General features: G+C 45.0%; 1 pseudogene across 11 annotated transcripts in view; it reads right to left on the reverse strand.

The window, feature by feature from the left end:
• The window catches only part of LOC102161511 (chloride intracellular channel protein 5 pseudogene), a 62,873-nt pseudogene that overhangs the window by 24,604 nt on the left and 22,038 nt on the right, over window positions 1–16,231 (reverse strand). For 6 of the 11 annotated variants that reach the window (XR_014810228.1, XR_014810230.1, XR_014810227.1 and 3 more), the window contains 2 exons: window positions 13,405–13,601; window positions 12,287–12,398 (listed from right to left, as the gene is read on the reverse strand). The product of XR_014810228.1 is annotated as a chloride intracellular channel protein 5 pseudogene, transcript variant X6 (transcript). Of the gene's footprint in view, window positions 1–363; window positions 8,785–9,393; window positions 9,710–12,286; window positions 12,399–13,404; window positions 13,602–16,231 lie in introns of those variants that run through there. The other 5 variants (XR_014810223.1, XR_014810224.1, XR_014810225.1 and 2 more) reach the window with 5 other exon arrangements.

Raw genomic sequence — 16,231 nt, forward strand, 5'->3', positions numbered from 1 at the left:
TTTTGAATAAAACTGGGACTTGATTGTTCCCAGTGTCTTAATTAGGAAGACATTATGACAAGAATAGCAATCTTTGTTCAAAGCTGCCCATTGTTCTGTTTTTATGTGTTTCGCTGGTTCCAGGAAAGGACAGTTGGATACATGCAGCAGGCTTAGACTTGCACTTTCTTACAAGTATTTCCAAGGACATAAGTGACGTGTCCTGATGATTGATATTAGCTGTTCTTAGGGGTCGTGAACAGGAAGCCCCTTGCAGGGCTCCAGCTACTTTCAGACATCTAAGTGGAAAACTTCTGAGTACTGGCCAGGCTAAGACAGACCACACAAACACATCTTTTTTAACTGAGAACTATACTCACACCATGTCAATCAAAAACTTTATGCTGAATCCACCTTATCCCTCCACCCATCAAACACAGAGTCACTAGATACACATAAAGATTCTGTATAAATCAACATCCCACTTGCAAGATTTTCCAGAAATGTGTATGAGGTCAAGGATCTAAATATTTGGGCATATTCAGGTCAGCAGTTGAATGAATAAATAACCTCAAAAAATAGGAGAGTCATTACACACCATGTATTTACATCTAAAGTCTTGAACGAATCTTAGAAATGACATTCGGTGGATGTTGGCTCCTGTTCGACACAGTCGGTGGAGGTGCTCCTTAATTTCCTTTTCCATCACCCTAAACATTGCTTTGCTCATGATCTTCTCCTCCAAAACCTTCTGTTACGCCCGGTTGCCTTCAGGATAAAATCCAAGCCCCTCAGTTTGCCGTGCAAGACTGTCTTTCTGGTTCTTCAGCCTCAGCATCTGCTCTGGCCCGAGGCAGACCTTCCCTCCACCCCAGCCTAACAGTCTACTCACACGTGTGCGTATTTGCTGCCAGCTTTGTTTCTGCTGGCTTTCTTTCCCGCTGCCTGGCCTACGCCCCCTGCTCCTCGACGGAGTCACACTGCAACATGCAAATCCTGCTGCGTGCCCCTCATGTCCTCAGCGGGATTTCCTAGTTCCTTGTCTGTGGTAATGACTTTTTGTTTGCCTCCATGGCAAATGGACTCAATGTGTTGCTTATGAAAACTTGCAGGAAGGACCTATTCTTACCTGATCTTGGCCAAGGAAAGAGCCAGGCTCCAGACAGTGGAAGGAAGGAAAGGAAAGGAAGGAACACCTCTGAGTCAATAAGATTGTGAAAATGGGGCATCCCCATCAATACAGAACTTAAGCATCTACTCACAATATATGTATATTTATTCATTTACAAATGATATTAATGTACTACTGCAAGAATACACTGTGCACGTTATGAAACATATAAAATAAGATTTAAGAGGGCTAGGTTAAATTAAATAGAAATACTGCTTAATATTTTTAATTCTAACTATAGTACTCTAATTGCCCACGGAACATGTTGAATACTCTATTTTGGACACTATGACCCCAGGAACAGCATCAGACTCCTGTGCTACAGCAATAGTAACCATGTCTACTAACAATTCTGTGACACTTTCCATGATACTGAACCAAATAATAGGGAGTCACTCCTTTAGATTAAAAAAAAAAAAAATACTACAGGCTACGTGTCTAAGAAACATTCATCAGGGCTCTTACAGTGCCTGATTTCAGAAGGGCATCATTTACATTTTCTCTGAATGGTGTCCCCTAACTTTGCTCAGTGCGCAACCTGTGCAACTCTGCACGAGACCCTGTGAGTGCCTAATCAGAGATAGATCCTAAGGACACTTTCCAAGGAACAGGCTTCACGTGAACTGAGGGTGGAAAGGTGTGTTGATCTCCTGTTGACCCTGGCAACCATACCCAAATCTGGAGATCCTAATCATTATCAAGCAGTCTCCTGGAATGGATAATAGATGGTGCCAGACATGTGACACTGATAAAGAGCTGAAGTCACGTAAGCTGGTCAAAGACTGTAAGAGCTAGAAGGGACTGCAGTTCAGAGATGAGGAAACTTGGGTCCAGGAATGTTTCACAGTAAATTATTGATGAAGTTGTGGTAGATTCCTGACCAGTGCTCTTTTCACAAGATTACACTGTCACATTAAGATCTGCTACCAGAACACTTATAGTGTCTACTAACTATAAGGCATGGTACTTAAAATAAAAACGATTGTTTTATGGATGGTTCAAATTGATCGTAATAAGCAATAATAATTTAGCCTCCTACATATTGAGCATTTACTATAGTCAGATACTGTACTATGCAGTTTACATGGATTCTCTTATTTAATCTCCATAACAGTTCTGTGAGGAACATATCATTATGGCATCCATTTTCCCAAGAAGGAACCTGGTAAACAATTTAACAGAATTTAATTTGCTAAGTCAGATTTCAAACTATGCAACCTGACTTCAAAACCTGCTCTACAATATATATATGTATGTGTGTGTATATATATACACACACTGCCTTCTATAATCAATGACATCAACTATGTGCAGGAAAATGGTGATCATTTGAACATTTCCTTTGCAACAGTCATTATTGAAACACTTTCCCCCCTTTGCATTAAATAAAATACTGGAATGCTTTTCTCTATGTCCTTCTGTCTCTCTATCTCTCTCTCCTTTCATCCCTCAGTCTCTCTGTCCCTCTCTTTCTCTCTCTCACACACACTTATACACAAACACAACTAGGAAAATGTCTACAGGTCCTTCAGTTTTAGCAGAAAGTAGAAAGATGTCTCATAATCCTATCAGCGAATTCTGAACCGACAATGCTTTTTGGTGTCTTATGACGTGGATTGAAGCTCTCCCTCCCTAGAGGCGTTTCTTTCCTTCTTCCTTCCTTCCTTTTGCTTTTTAGGGCCACACCCACATGGGTGGTCTACACCCACACAGCCCAGAAGAAGAAGAAGCCCAGGACCCCAGCGACAAACCTGCTAGGACGATGGCGAGCCCTGTCCAATTCAGGGGTCCCGGCACCAACCTCGCAGAGCTGGAAGGAGCAAGGAGCTTGAGTGGGTCACTCTCATGCCCTCCCCTCCCTCGCCAGCCCTGCAGCCCCGTGACACCCATTTTTGTCATATGTCCACTCCCCAGCAAATAAAGAACGGCAGCGAGGGTGGGGTGGGGGGGTTGAGAACCAAGGATTATGACTGCTGTCTCACTACATGAGGCTGAATATCTTTATCAAGAAACCGAGGTTGATGGTACACTCTATGCCCCCTTAGTTAACATGGTTATACTAAAAAGAATGTAAAGGGTTAATTAGATCTAATATTTGCTCTGGGGAACTAAGGATCTTAAATAACATGTCACTGTCAAGTAGTTTTTCCTGTTGCTGGTACCAGCTAGACATGCCATTAATTCTATTTCCTCCTACTTCTGTTTGGTTTAACACCAGTGTGCAGGCTCATTTCTGATGAAATCAACACTTCGCCAAATGCACAAATAATGGTTTGATGTGCCCGTAATGACAATGATCATGACAGTGATGATTCATTCATCTTGTCTGTTGCAGGAAGTTTCATGGTTGCCTCTGTCCTGAAAAGATACACCTCGTCCTCATTTTTTAAAAGGTGGGGTTTTTTTAAACTAACACACAATAGTCATGTGGATATATAAAGGCTGGAAGCCTGCTTGAACGTACCTGTTTGAAATACCTCCTCCATGGAGCCTTTCTGGATTTCTCCATGCACCCTGCACTCCCAGGATACCCACAGCACTCTGCTCACTCCTCCATTTCACCAAAATCCACAAACTACAAGTCCGTTTCCTGCACCCCATTGTTATTTCTTGAGAGCAAGGGCTCTGTCTTACACATCCTTCTCCCTCCCAAATGCTCAATACAATCCTGGACAAGGTATCCCGGGTAACTCAGTATGAACGAAACACTCTGCTTGGTGTTTTTGAAAAGGACCTTGTGGTAGAATAAAGGAGACACAATTTATACACCAAAAACTAGGGAAAAATACAATGCAGGAAATAATTATGTATTAAATTAGTAGATAAAGTACATTTCATTAGAGGAGTTAATTAGAAATCAGGAAGGGGAGAAATAAGTGTGGACTGGATTTTTGATTTGCTTTGTTTTTTTCGTTTTCAGCCACCTCGCAGCATATGGAGTTCCCAGGCCAGGGATCAGATCCGAACCACAGTTGAGACTTAAGCCACAGCTGCGGCAAAGTGGATCCTTCACCCACTGTGCCAGGCCGGGGATTGAACCTGTGTCCCAGCTCTTCCAAGACTCTGCCATTCCCTTTGCGCCACAGCGGGAACTCCTGGACTGGGGTTTTTATAGGTTCACAGAGTAACCATTTTTATCAGCAAGAAGTGGAGTTTTTACTAAGATGTTGTCTTCACGTAAAAAAACTGTGTAAATATGAATTTGGGGGGTGTTTGGAAAAATTCCTCTTGATCCATAAAGATGATTTGTTTCACCCCAAAGTGCTCGATGTTTTGATAATATTCAAACCATATCTTTATTAGAATATCAGTCTAATACAAAGATCACCAATGTTCTTTGTTTAAATATCCTAAGTGTTAAATATTAACACTGGCCCCAAGTATCTCACCACTAGAGAAATCATTTTACCTCATCAGATATTGGAGTTATATTGGTGCCAAAGGGCAAGCTTGGTGACAGAGGGAACATTTATTGCCCATATAGATGAAGTTGTATCTGTGACCTTAGACACTTAGGAAGGAAACTCTGGTGCCACCGTAGGTTTGACTTTTTCTCACAAGCCTTGGTTTCATTTTTGAAAATCACGTTGGCGGAGGAAATTTAACCAGACAGGAAAATGCCCTGAACATCTGTCACAAAGGAAAGGATTTGAGCGACAATTTCTGCTCACCGAAAAGCAGATGCCTAAAAACTGCTTTGCCCATAGTTTAGAAAAGTCAGTGACAAGACACACTTGACACTCTTGGAATGCATTTTTCAATGCTCATGATTGTGAGTGGTCCTGGGTGAACTGCGGACCGACTCACTCTATCAGCCCTTCTCTTGAATATGTATGACACCCAAGGTCCGTGACTCCATGCACCCCTCCCTGTTCACTGGGAGCAAAAGAAAAGACCAAGGTTATGCCATCTGCGTGTGCAGGTGCACCTGTCACAGGCAGCCCTTACCTTCACAAAGAGGCTAATCTCGGGGCTGGTGGAAGTTGGTTCCTTTTCTTCAGAAACAGCAGCAGCAGAGGAGTGGGTGGGGAACCCCTCACTGGGGGACAAGGCCCTGCTGTGCCGGGTGGAGAAACTGGAAGGAGAAGGCTGGGCTTCCTCCATCTCGCTTCCATTCTCCTGGGGCTGCTCCAGGCCAGCCTGCTGGTCCTGGGTGGGTGAGAACAATTCTCCCACCCAGGTGCTCCTGTCATCCTGGGCCTCATGGGGCTGAAGATCTTGGGCCTCAGGATATACTTCATCAGGCAGGAGGTATTCTCCCACTTCTGGTTGAAAAGAGGCCGAGCTGCTTTCCTCGCGCCCAACTTGATAAACGGCCACGAAGTCATATTCGTGGGTTTCCAGCTCGGTGGCATAAACCTTGTCTTCTGCCCTTGACTCTTCGTGGATGGCATCATAAAGGGGGCCTCCGTTTTCTGCGGGCTGCTCGGTGTTCTCATACACCCTCTCTTTTTGGACTCGGTCGTAGATGGTGCTGTAGTCTTCGTCACTCATGGTTATGGGTCTGACCGATCCTGGCGCAGGCAGACCCAAGCAGATCTGCAATGAGTCAAGGGCTGAAGGATGCTGCAGTGCTTGTGGAGGAATCAGCGGGCTTTTGACCCACGGCCACTAGCAACAGCTATCAATGACTGGTATCTAACAATCATTTACCGGAGACTTTAGTCAGCCAACCACAAATCCACTGGACGTAAGATAAAGCTTACACGCTCAGTTAACTCCTTCTCTCCTAAGGAGATTTCCAGCAGACACTGTGGTGTTCCTCCTTGCCAATAACTCCAAGATTCTTGGGATCAACTGGAAGCTGACTCAAATTACCTTCCCCGTGTGCATGGAAATTCTGAATACTTAGCCATTTGTCACACAGAGCTCCCTCTTGCAATTGCCTCCAAATATTGACGACATTTGAGAAGTCCCTGCAATTCCATGAAGAACAATTCTTCACGGTTGTAACTCATCTGTTAAGAGCTGAATGCATTACCCAGAACACTTGTTCCGGTGCTGATACCCTATGACAAATCAGCCATACGTGCTCCAGTTAGGTGATGAATGCCGTTCACATTTCTTATCTGGAAACACCACTGGGCCATTAAGCGGCAGAAGGAAAAGGCGATTAAGGCTCTGCTCTATGGTCACATCAGTGTAGATCATCCAGACCAAGGGGCCTGTAGATTTATGGCTTTCAGTTTAATTCTTTTCACTTAAACCTGTGCGATCATTGCAGTCAACACACCTTCACTCAGATTCTCTTATGCATAAGGTACGGAACGGAGCCACTCAGGGTTTGAATTAGAAGATACATCCTCTGTCCTCAAAGGACTTCTAAATATAGTTGGGGAGGGGTTGCGGGGGGGGGGGCAGAAAAGGAAACAGAAACCCTACTGAAACCCCAAGGGGCATAGAATAAAATATTCAAGGCTTTTTTTTTTTTTTTTGTCTTTTTAGACAAAATTCAGTATTTCCAGCCTTTTTTTCATGATCATACAACCTCCTGTCCCTAAAGGATCCTTTCTAGGTATTTTTTCCCGTGAAATTAAAATAGTGCTGATATACTACACATCTGTGTACATACTGTATGTATATCTGTGTCTTATACATTCAAAAAGAATAAGTTTCTTGTTCCCTATGAACCACTTTTCACCCCTTTGGGGGTGACAGTACTCCAATGGAGAATGTGTGCTTTAATTGCCAGAACATTTCCAGAGTGTGTGTCATTCTGCATTATTTCCAAGAATCACTGTGACGCACTGAGCCTCCGTTCACCCGCCTGCTACCAGGTCCTCACCAAGATGGCCTAGGGAGTCTGAGCAGGCTGGTTAAGCCTAGGGTCCAAGATCACACAGGTACGTTATCAATGTGTTCCCCCCCTCCCATCTCAGGACACCCCTATCATGATTTCGTTACAGATTGCAATATGCAACCAGTCACCCTGTTAAAGCATAAATCAGATCATCTCACCCTGTGCTCAGACTCCTATGATGGCCCCCCATTTCTCTTGGAAAAGCCAGAGCCCTTCGAATGACCCACAAACCCTACAAAATCGACCCCAGCTCTCCAGCAGCAGCTTTCCTCCCTCTTGCTCATCCTACTTCAGAGGGGACGGCCTCTTGCTCTGCCTGTAACGCTCCCGAATGCTCCCGTATTAGGATCCGTACATGGACTGTTCCCTCTGCTCAGAGTACATCTCCCTGGGGCATCTGCAGAGTCAACCTCAAACCCTTCTAAGTTTTTGCTGATGCAGCCCTTTCTCACCGAGGCCACTTTGTCCTGGGCAAAAGGTCAACCCATTCCAACTCCCATCTCTCCTCACGACCCAAATTCTTTCCCTGACCTTTTATTTCTTTTTCCATAATACTAATCACCTTCTATGAAGATATCTACATTACTTTTTTGCTACACATTTAGAGTTTATTTTCTGCCTTTTCCCACTAGAATGTAAATCCTGTGGGAGCACAGATCTGTGTCTGCTTTTTCATTTTTCTTTCCTTTTTTTTTTTTTTTTTTTTTTTTTTGTCTTTTGCCTTTTTAGGGCCATCCCCCACAGCATATGGCAGTTTCCAGGCTAGGGGTCGAATTGGAGCTGTAGCCATTGGCCTACACCACAGCCACAGCAACTCGGGATCCGAGCGCATCTGTGACCTACACCACAGCTCATGGCAACGCCGGATCCTTAACCCACTGAGCAAGGCCAGGGATTGAACCCACATCCTCATGGATACTAGTCGGGTTCACTAACCACTGAGCCATGACGGGAACTCCTACTTTAGTCATTTTTCAAGCACCTAGAACAGGGCCAAACAGGCTTTTCCTGTTTCTCCAGAACAGAGCCAGTACCCTCTCTGAAGAGCAGTCTGGTGGATATGACGCGTTCCCTCTTGTTGCACTCAGTTCAGATGTGGCAACTCCCTGATGAGATGTTGGAGACCCTGAAGACCCAGCAGCTGTGAACTTCCAAAGAGACGCACGCAGTAGCTCTGAATTGCTTGATCTTGGAAGCCCGGGGATGGTTCAGCCGCCAGAGGGGCTCGGCTGGAGCATCTCAGACGGTGGGGGCAAGCGGAGAGCACTGTTCCACCTGGACCCGCCTCCTCACAGGGGTTCTCATCAGGGGCTTGCAGACGATGGGGAAGGGGAAATGAGGATGTGCCAGGAAGGGCTGTTTGAAAAGAGTCTGGAATCTGTTCAACATTTCCAGGTGAAGGCGAGAAGGACAGCAAAAGGCATGAATTTCCTACAGAGCTCAGATATTTGACTTTCACTAGGAATATTCACTGGAGTTTCGTTCATTCCAGCCAATCTGGAATTCATCAAACCCCAGACTTCCTAGGACAGGAAGAGATGGCGAGGCCAGACTCTAACTTAGGTCCTGGGGTGAGGGACTGGGCCCCGAGAAACCTGTGATTAAAACGCCACCCTGAGGTAGACGAGGTAGCCATATGGGCTTTAGGAACCTCCGGACAAATGGCTGGCCTCCGAAGAGCAGGAAACAGTTACAGGGAGGGAGAAGGCTGGGGGGGTATTTTAAGAAAGGCAGGTTAAAGTTAATTACAGCACGAGGTATCATGTTCAGTGACAAATAAGTGGGACCGTCCTTTGGGGCTGCAGGATTTCAGAAGAGGGTGAGGTCACCTGGGCTGGGGAAGAAGAAAAGGGAAAGTGAGTATCTTAGGTGGTAGGAGAGACGTGGACCACGAAGTGGAGAAGGAGGGGATACGGTATGGGCTGTGATGCGGAATCAAGAATTCAGAGCAACAGAGAGCACACCCCATTGCGTGGAGTATATGGATTAAGTAAAAATAAAACGAGAGAGAAAATGACAGTCCTGGGCTAGCCTGTAGATGGCTTTGAATGCCAGGATCAAAAGTCCGAAGGTTGTGCTCAGGATGACACTGAGGATGCAGAGACATAACACAGAGAGGAGTTCAATTCCACCGTCATTTACACTCTGGGTGGATTCAAGACAGAGACAGATGTTCAGAGAATACCATTTCGGGTAGCTGTTGTTGACTGAAAAATCATGCACAAACTAAAAGTTAAGAATTATGTTTTGGGGAGTTCTCATCGTGGCTCAGCGGTTAATGAATTCAACTAGGAACCATGAGGTTGTGGGTTTGATCCCTGGCCTTGCTCAGTGGGTTAAGGATCCGGCATTGCCATGAGCTGTGGTGTAGGTCACAGACACAGCTCGGATCCCGAGTTGCTGTGGCTCTGGCGTAAGCCAGTGGCTATAGCCCTGATTCGACCCCTAGCCTGGGAACCTCTATATGCCGCATGAGCGGTCCTAGAAAAGGCAAAAGGACCAAAAAAAAAAAAAAAAAAAAAAAAAAAAGAGAGAGAGAGAGAGAATTATGTTTTGGAGTTCTCATTATGGCTCAGCGGTGACAAACCCGATTAGTATCCACAAAGATGCAGGTTTGATCCCTGGCCTTGCTCAGTGGGTTAAGGATCCAGCATTGCCGTGAGCTGTGGTGTAGGCTGGCAACTACGGCTCCGATTCGACCCCTAGCCTGGGAACTTCCATATGCCACAGGTGCGGCCCAAAAAAGAAAAAAAAAAAAAGATTATGTTTTATTTGGCAGACTTACTGAGGAGTTAAGCCCATGATACGACTCTCAGAAAACTCTAAAGGATTCCCCTAAGAGGGGAGGGAGGAGCCAGGAAATATAGGAGTTTTTGCCAAAAAGACTCAGGTAGTCAGAACATCAAAAGACGTTAAAGAAAACCAGACATACTGAGTTAATGCATTTAGCTCTTTTCTATGGATGGGAAGGAAGATGCAAGAGTCTGGGCTCAGGGAAATCACCCCTTTGATATGCACCTTAACTCTCTAGGGCAGCATCCCATCTTTCTCCATCCTGAATCCCCTCTGGGTGCACCGTCAGGGGTGGCAGCAGGGAATGAGGGCTTGCTGGCTGCCAACATCCTTTGTTTACCGAAATGGCAGGTGACATTCCTTGTCCACACTGGCATTGCTGACTGGGCTCCTGGCACATCACGTGACATCCACCTTTCAACATCACAGGGAGGGAACTGCACAGAAGCCACCAGAGAACTCCTGATGGTTCTGCTGCACCAGTTCCATCACTGGGACTGTGCCCCGCCCCCAGTGACCTCTCCTGGCGCCCTCTCCTCCTGGGAGCACCATCAAACTCCACTTCCAGCCAGGCCCTGCACAGCTTCGTTTTTCTAACCTTCATCTAGTTGTTCTAGATTTCTGAATTTCTTTTCCTTTTTTGTCTTTTTAAGGCCGCACCTGTGGCATATGGAAGTTCCCAGGCTAGGGGTCAAATCAGAGCTGCAGCTCCTGGCTTATGCCACAGCCACAGCAGCTCAGGATCCAAGCCACGTCTACCACCTACACCACAGCTCACGGCACTGCTGGATCCTTAACCCACTGAGCGAGGCCAGGGATCGAACCCGCATCCTCATGGATACCATTCAGGTTCATACCACGGAGCCACAACAGGAACGCCCAGATCTCTGAATTTCATTCCTCGCAATACTGACTCTGCCATTATACCCCCTCATAGATATCTCTTAAAATCTGGCTTCATTTTCTTACTTTTCAAATTGTAAATAGTCACCCCTATCTTGATCATCATTACATTGGCTGGTCCACCTCGGTGCTGGCTACTTTATATATAATCGGGCAGAGGTCCTAGGGGTCTTAGAAGCTTGGGTGAAAGTCATTTATAATGTTTCATTGCTTACAGGAAATGAATAAAGAAAATAGGAAAAGAGGAAATATTAAATATTGGGAGGACGTGATGGAAGGCATGTGCTTCATTCAATCTAACATGAATGGAAGGGACACGAAGTTACTCAAATAAATTTGATAAAGAAATTGAACACCCAAAAAACGTCACTTTAAAAATAGGATGATCTATGTGCCCTCAAGCCCTCAGGCAGGGCAACCCCTGCTTCACCCTCTCCCTGCCCTGGCACTGTCGTCCTCACTCAGCCCCAGGGCCCCACCCTCAGGGACGCCCCCAGCTAGCCCCTTGCCTTTCCTCTTTATTCTGAGTGGGTCTAGTTTTGGTTTGGGTTTTTGGCCAAGCCTGTGGCATGTGCAAGTTCCCGGACTGGAGCTTGAACTTGCATCACAATGGCAACCCAAGCTGTTGCAGTGACAACGCTGGATCTTTAACCCACTGTGCCACTAGGGAACTCCCAGAGGGGGTCTAGTTTTCTCCCACCCCTCCTCACTCTGCTGTCTCCCACATGACCAAAGCCTCCTTGTCTGACCCGTGAGTAGCTCACTGTCACTTCTCTAAAACTCCCTGTCCAGGAAGAAAGCAACTCAAAGCAGATGAGCTCACAGATGCCCAAAGACTGAGGAGCCCAGAGATGCAATTTCAAAGATAGGAAAGGACAGGTGGGCATCCTCTTAGCCAGGCTTTTGCAGACCAGGATAAAGGCACCCAGCATGAACGCTGAAGGAGCTTGAGGGACCCCCAAGTTGACTTAGAAACTTACTGGAGTGTTCCTGGACTGAGTATTTTTCATCTCCATCCTTCTGCCTGAAGGGAATGCGCGTTCTCTCTGCCACGGAACAACTTGACTCCAATGAGCCTCCTCATCCCACCTTCCTTGAGGACATTTCTCCATTTTTGGAGATTTTACTTGGTGGTTTGAGGGATTTCGGGGTTTTACAGTTTGGGGATTTTTTTTTTCCTCCAAAGACATTCGGGAAGTTTAGTTCTGTATGATAAACCCCAAAGCAACCTATCTCAGTGATCTTTTGAGTCCACACTCTGTATACTGTATAATTCTCCAGACAGTTGCCCCTCAGTGTCCGAGACAGATTGGTTCTGGGACCCCCTGTGACTACCAAACTCCCAGGACGTCCGCTCAAGTCCATTATGTAAATGGAGTATGGTTGCCTGCCCTCCACATCCGTGGGTCCCTTTATCTGTATAACAAATACAGAGCAGTCATGGAAACTGTGACTCAATCGTCCCACAAAGATGGAGGAAGGACTGTGCACTTTGAAAATGCAACCTGAGGAATAATTCCACTGGCTTGGGCACTAACCCTCTGAGTAAGCTGACCTTTCAAACTTTGGATTCACATTTTCTAAACAGTACTGCCCGAGGCCACAGCCCTGAAGTTACTCCATAAGAAACACACACTTACCTTGAAGTAAGTACACAGCTGTCCTTCTGAGCTTCTTAGGTTCCTGCCACGACATCAAAGATGTCTGTGTATTTTATATTAAGATGTCTTCCCATTACAAATGCAGTTTGTGCTTATGATAAAAAAAGATAATAAGAATTATCTGTAATTCCAATACCGAAACGTAATAATGTTAACTTTCTCTTAACACTTTTCTACCCACATGCTTTTATATATATTTTTTTCTTTTTTTTCTTTTTAGGACCGCACCCGTGGCATATGGAGGTTCCCAGGCTAGGGGTCCAGTGAGAGCCTATGCCACAGCCACAGCAAACACAAGATCCAAGCCGCATCTGTGACCTACATCACAGCTCACGGCAACGCTGGATCCTTAACCCGCTGATCAAGGCCAGGGATTGAACCCACATCCTCATGGATACTAGTCTGGTTTGCTACCACTGAGCCACAACGGGAACTCCTATATTCTGCTTTTTTAAAAAAATTGACATTATACTGTGTATATATGTGGAATTTAAGCATATTTATATAAGTCCAGTAAAGAATTTTTCAGCTAGTAAGCTCAAATATTAGCTGATCTAATTTGTCAATTTAGAAGTTTCAAAGATAGTTTTCTTTACTCTGGAGCCTAATGACTTTTTAAAAGGCAACAGATTTTATTTAAATAAGCCACTGGCCCAACTCACCGGACAATAAAATGGGACACTTTCTTGTCTCTAGCACTTCCCAGGCTGTGACACTGTGACTCTGCAGTAACACTGGGTAATGGCTCACAGCAGGGCTGGGCTCCCTGAACCCTTTGCAAGGGATTCAAGACTGCCTATGATTTTCCTTTAAATTTCCCTACCTGCAGATAACGTACTCAATTTACGTACACATATTTAAATTCTATTTTGGTTTTAGTGCACATTTGGGTGCAGAGTAGGCAGAACTGAAGAGCAGAGAAGGGAAATTATGGAATTATGGGGGGGGACCCAAACTTCTTGAGGTTTACTGAAGTGTTTCTTGTTTGCAAAAAATGATGCAGAAGAAGGGGGGATGTTTTAGCAACCCGACATGTGAGGTAGGGGAAACCGGGGCGTCAAACAGACCTGAGTGCAAATGCTGATTCTGCTACTTACCTCTTCTGAGGGGTGGTTTCCTTATTTGTGAAAATGGAAATAACACCTTCTTCAAAGGGTTGGTGGAAAGTTTAAATGACAAAAGAATGTGTGAAACCTCAGAGCCTGGCAGATTAGACAGGCATGTTCAGTGTTAGCTTCCAATCCTTCTCCTACAACTAAGCTGTGTAGGTTCAAGAGCTCAGAATGGAGAGATTCTGGAGGGAAAAAAAAATATGTAGATGTAACATCACAACCTGTTAGTATGTTAATGGGCCTCAGTTTTACTCTGAATTGCATTTTTGCAATTAATTGCCTCTTACGCATTTTTGGAGTTATTTTCTTTTCCTCACCCTGAAGCCTCCTTTAAATCATAGTTATATTTTGCGCTTTGCAGGCACTGCAGCCTTCAAAGACATTTACAAACAGCGTTCTGCACGATTTTGCCAAGATCACAGGAAGGCAGGTATTACCAAATCCATTTTACATATGAAAACCATGGCTCAGGCTGCTCTCTTGCCGAATGTTTATAACACGAAGATTCAGGCCCAGCTGACAGTGAACTTCTTGCACAGTTCAAGATTGTGATGATCATTGAAAGAAAAAGTTTAAAATTTATGCTCTGTAAACGTAGCTCTGTAGAGTCAGGGAAAATAGCAGATGCCTATAAATGAACCAGAATGATAGATCGTGTGATAAAAATGAACTTGTTTTGGAACTCCTGTCATGGCTCAGCAGCTAACGAACCCGATTAGGATCCATAAGGATGCAAGTTTGATCCCTGGCCTTGCTCAGTGGGTTAAGGATCCAGCGTGGCCGTAAGCTGTGCTGTAGGTTGCAGATGCAGCTCGGATCCCGTGTTACTGTGGCTGTAGCGCAGGCCAGCAGCTGTAGCTCCAATTGAGTCTAGCCTGCGAACCTCCATATGCCGAAGGCGGGAAAAATAAGAACTTGTTTTTACCAAAGGCAAATACCGTATACAAGCAAGAGTATCTACTTCAGAAAGTTTCAGGTACTAGGAAACTCTTGAGTGTGTTCTTTCCATTCATCGTCCACCAGGGGGCACTGTTACCCACTCTCAGGGCGGACACTGCATAGCCCCATGAGCGGTTTCCTTCTTTCCGGCTGAAAAGCTAGGTAACCAGTCCAGTTTACAGCTTCCCTGGTCTGATGGCTTTTTCTCATTTCCCAGTTATTTTGCTTTGAGGACAAGGTGTCTCAAATTCAAAACGTATTTTAAAATATTTTATCTTTATGTGTCAAGTTAGAGTTCAATTCTCCCCACACCTTGTTAAAATTCTTTACAGTTCACTTAATGAGTATGAACTTTTAGAATAAAAGAAAAAGGGGCTCGTGGAGGAGCTTTTGATCTTCACAACAACCCTAGAGGGCGATTTGTTTTTCTATTTTACACGCGAGGAAACAATTTCAGATAAAGTAATTGGTCCAAGGTCAGGCAGACAGGAAGCAGAGAAACCAAATCCAAGTTCTTTTCACTATATGATAAACTCAAGTTCAAGTTCTTTTCACTATACTCCACTTTGTGATAAACTCAATTTCCTAGGGGAGACTATTAGTAAACTCAAACGATGTCCTCCTAGACCTGGTAGACAAAAACAAATGGGATAGCATTTTTAAAGAATACGGATTACAGGAGCTCCGCTTGTGGCTCAGCAATAACAAACCCAACTAGTTTCCATAAGGACGTGGGTTTGACTTGGCCTCACTCAGTGGATTAAGGATCTGGCGTTGCTGTGGCTGTAGTGTAGGCCAGCAACTATAGCTTAGATTCGACTGAGAACCTGGGAACCTCCCTGTGGCATGGATGTGGCCCTAAAAAGGCCAAAAAAGAAAAAAAGAATACCAATTACAAAATTCTTTGCAGCCCTTTTAAAATTGTCTTTTCTTTAATGATTCTTTCCCTAGAATCAATCTGCAAACTCACTTTAAATGTGTTTTATTCCTGCCCTGGTTCATTGCATTGTATTGTATTGCATTGTATTGTATTGTATTTTTAATAGTTAAGAGATTTTATTCTAATAGCTGTAATTACAGTGCTTGTTTGTCGAAATGAAAACTGAAAACAATGTACAAAACAGTTGATTACTAATCATGTATTGAAAGCAGTAAGAGGTTCCACAACACCAAATAAGCCAGTTCTGAGGTTTTCCCCAAGATAAAGTTTAACAGCTCCAGCTTCTTCAGTGTTTATCAAAATACAAAAGAAAAATGTGCAGGTTATCATTTTCAATGGCAAACCTGACTCCTGCAGGCTAAGGGCGTGAAAGCACATGTAGACAGGGCCTCCAAGGGGCTGGGGCTCTCCGATGACCACCTATGCTCCTGCCGGTGAGACCCCAGAGAGCCCGGAGCAGGCAAGCAAGGGGACGGCAGGGCTCCCGCTCCAGCCAGAGCGTTCCAACCAAAGTGCCCATGTTGACTCAAGAAAAGGCTAAGGTTCCTCCAAGGGGTCTGGGAGCCGTGGCTGCAGCTCCAGTCCATCTCCTGGGTGGCTGTGTGAGCACAAATACAAGCAAAAACGCAATGGGGTGTGGGATGACCCAAGACAGAGCCAGTCGGAGGGATCCTATTGTGACCGTGCAGAATGGATCGTGGCTGGTTCTGCTCCATTTCATGTTCTCAACGGGAAACAGACCGCCAGTGGACTGGACTCAGGCGATTTCTGCAGAACCTACACCAGGCACATTTCTCCCTGCTGTGTATTCAAGTGTTCTCCTTATCTTGTATTTGTAACTATTTTTTTAAAAATGCACTGAGTTTGGATTAAAAACCAACCACCAAAATGGATCTCAACGCAGATCTAAAGCCCAGAGGAGGAGGATGGGGC

The sequence above is a fragment of the Sus scrofa genome, chromosome 7, assembly GCF_054392235.1.
Source record: "Sus scrofa isolate SSC_HxYL_T2T_F1_AM1 chromosome 7, Sscrofa_HxYL_maternal_Yorkshire_Landrace_v2.0, whole genome shotgun sequence".
Lineage (NCBI taxonomy): Eukaryota > Metazoa > Chordata > Mammalia > Artiodactyla > Suidae > Sus > Sus scrofa.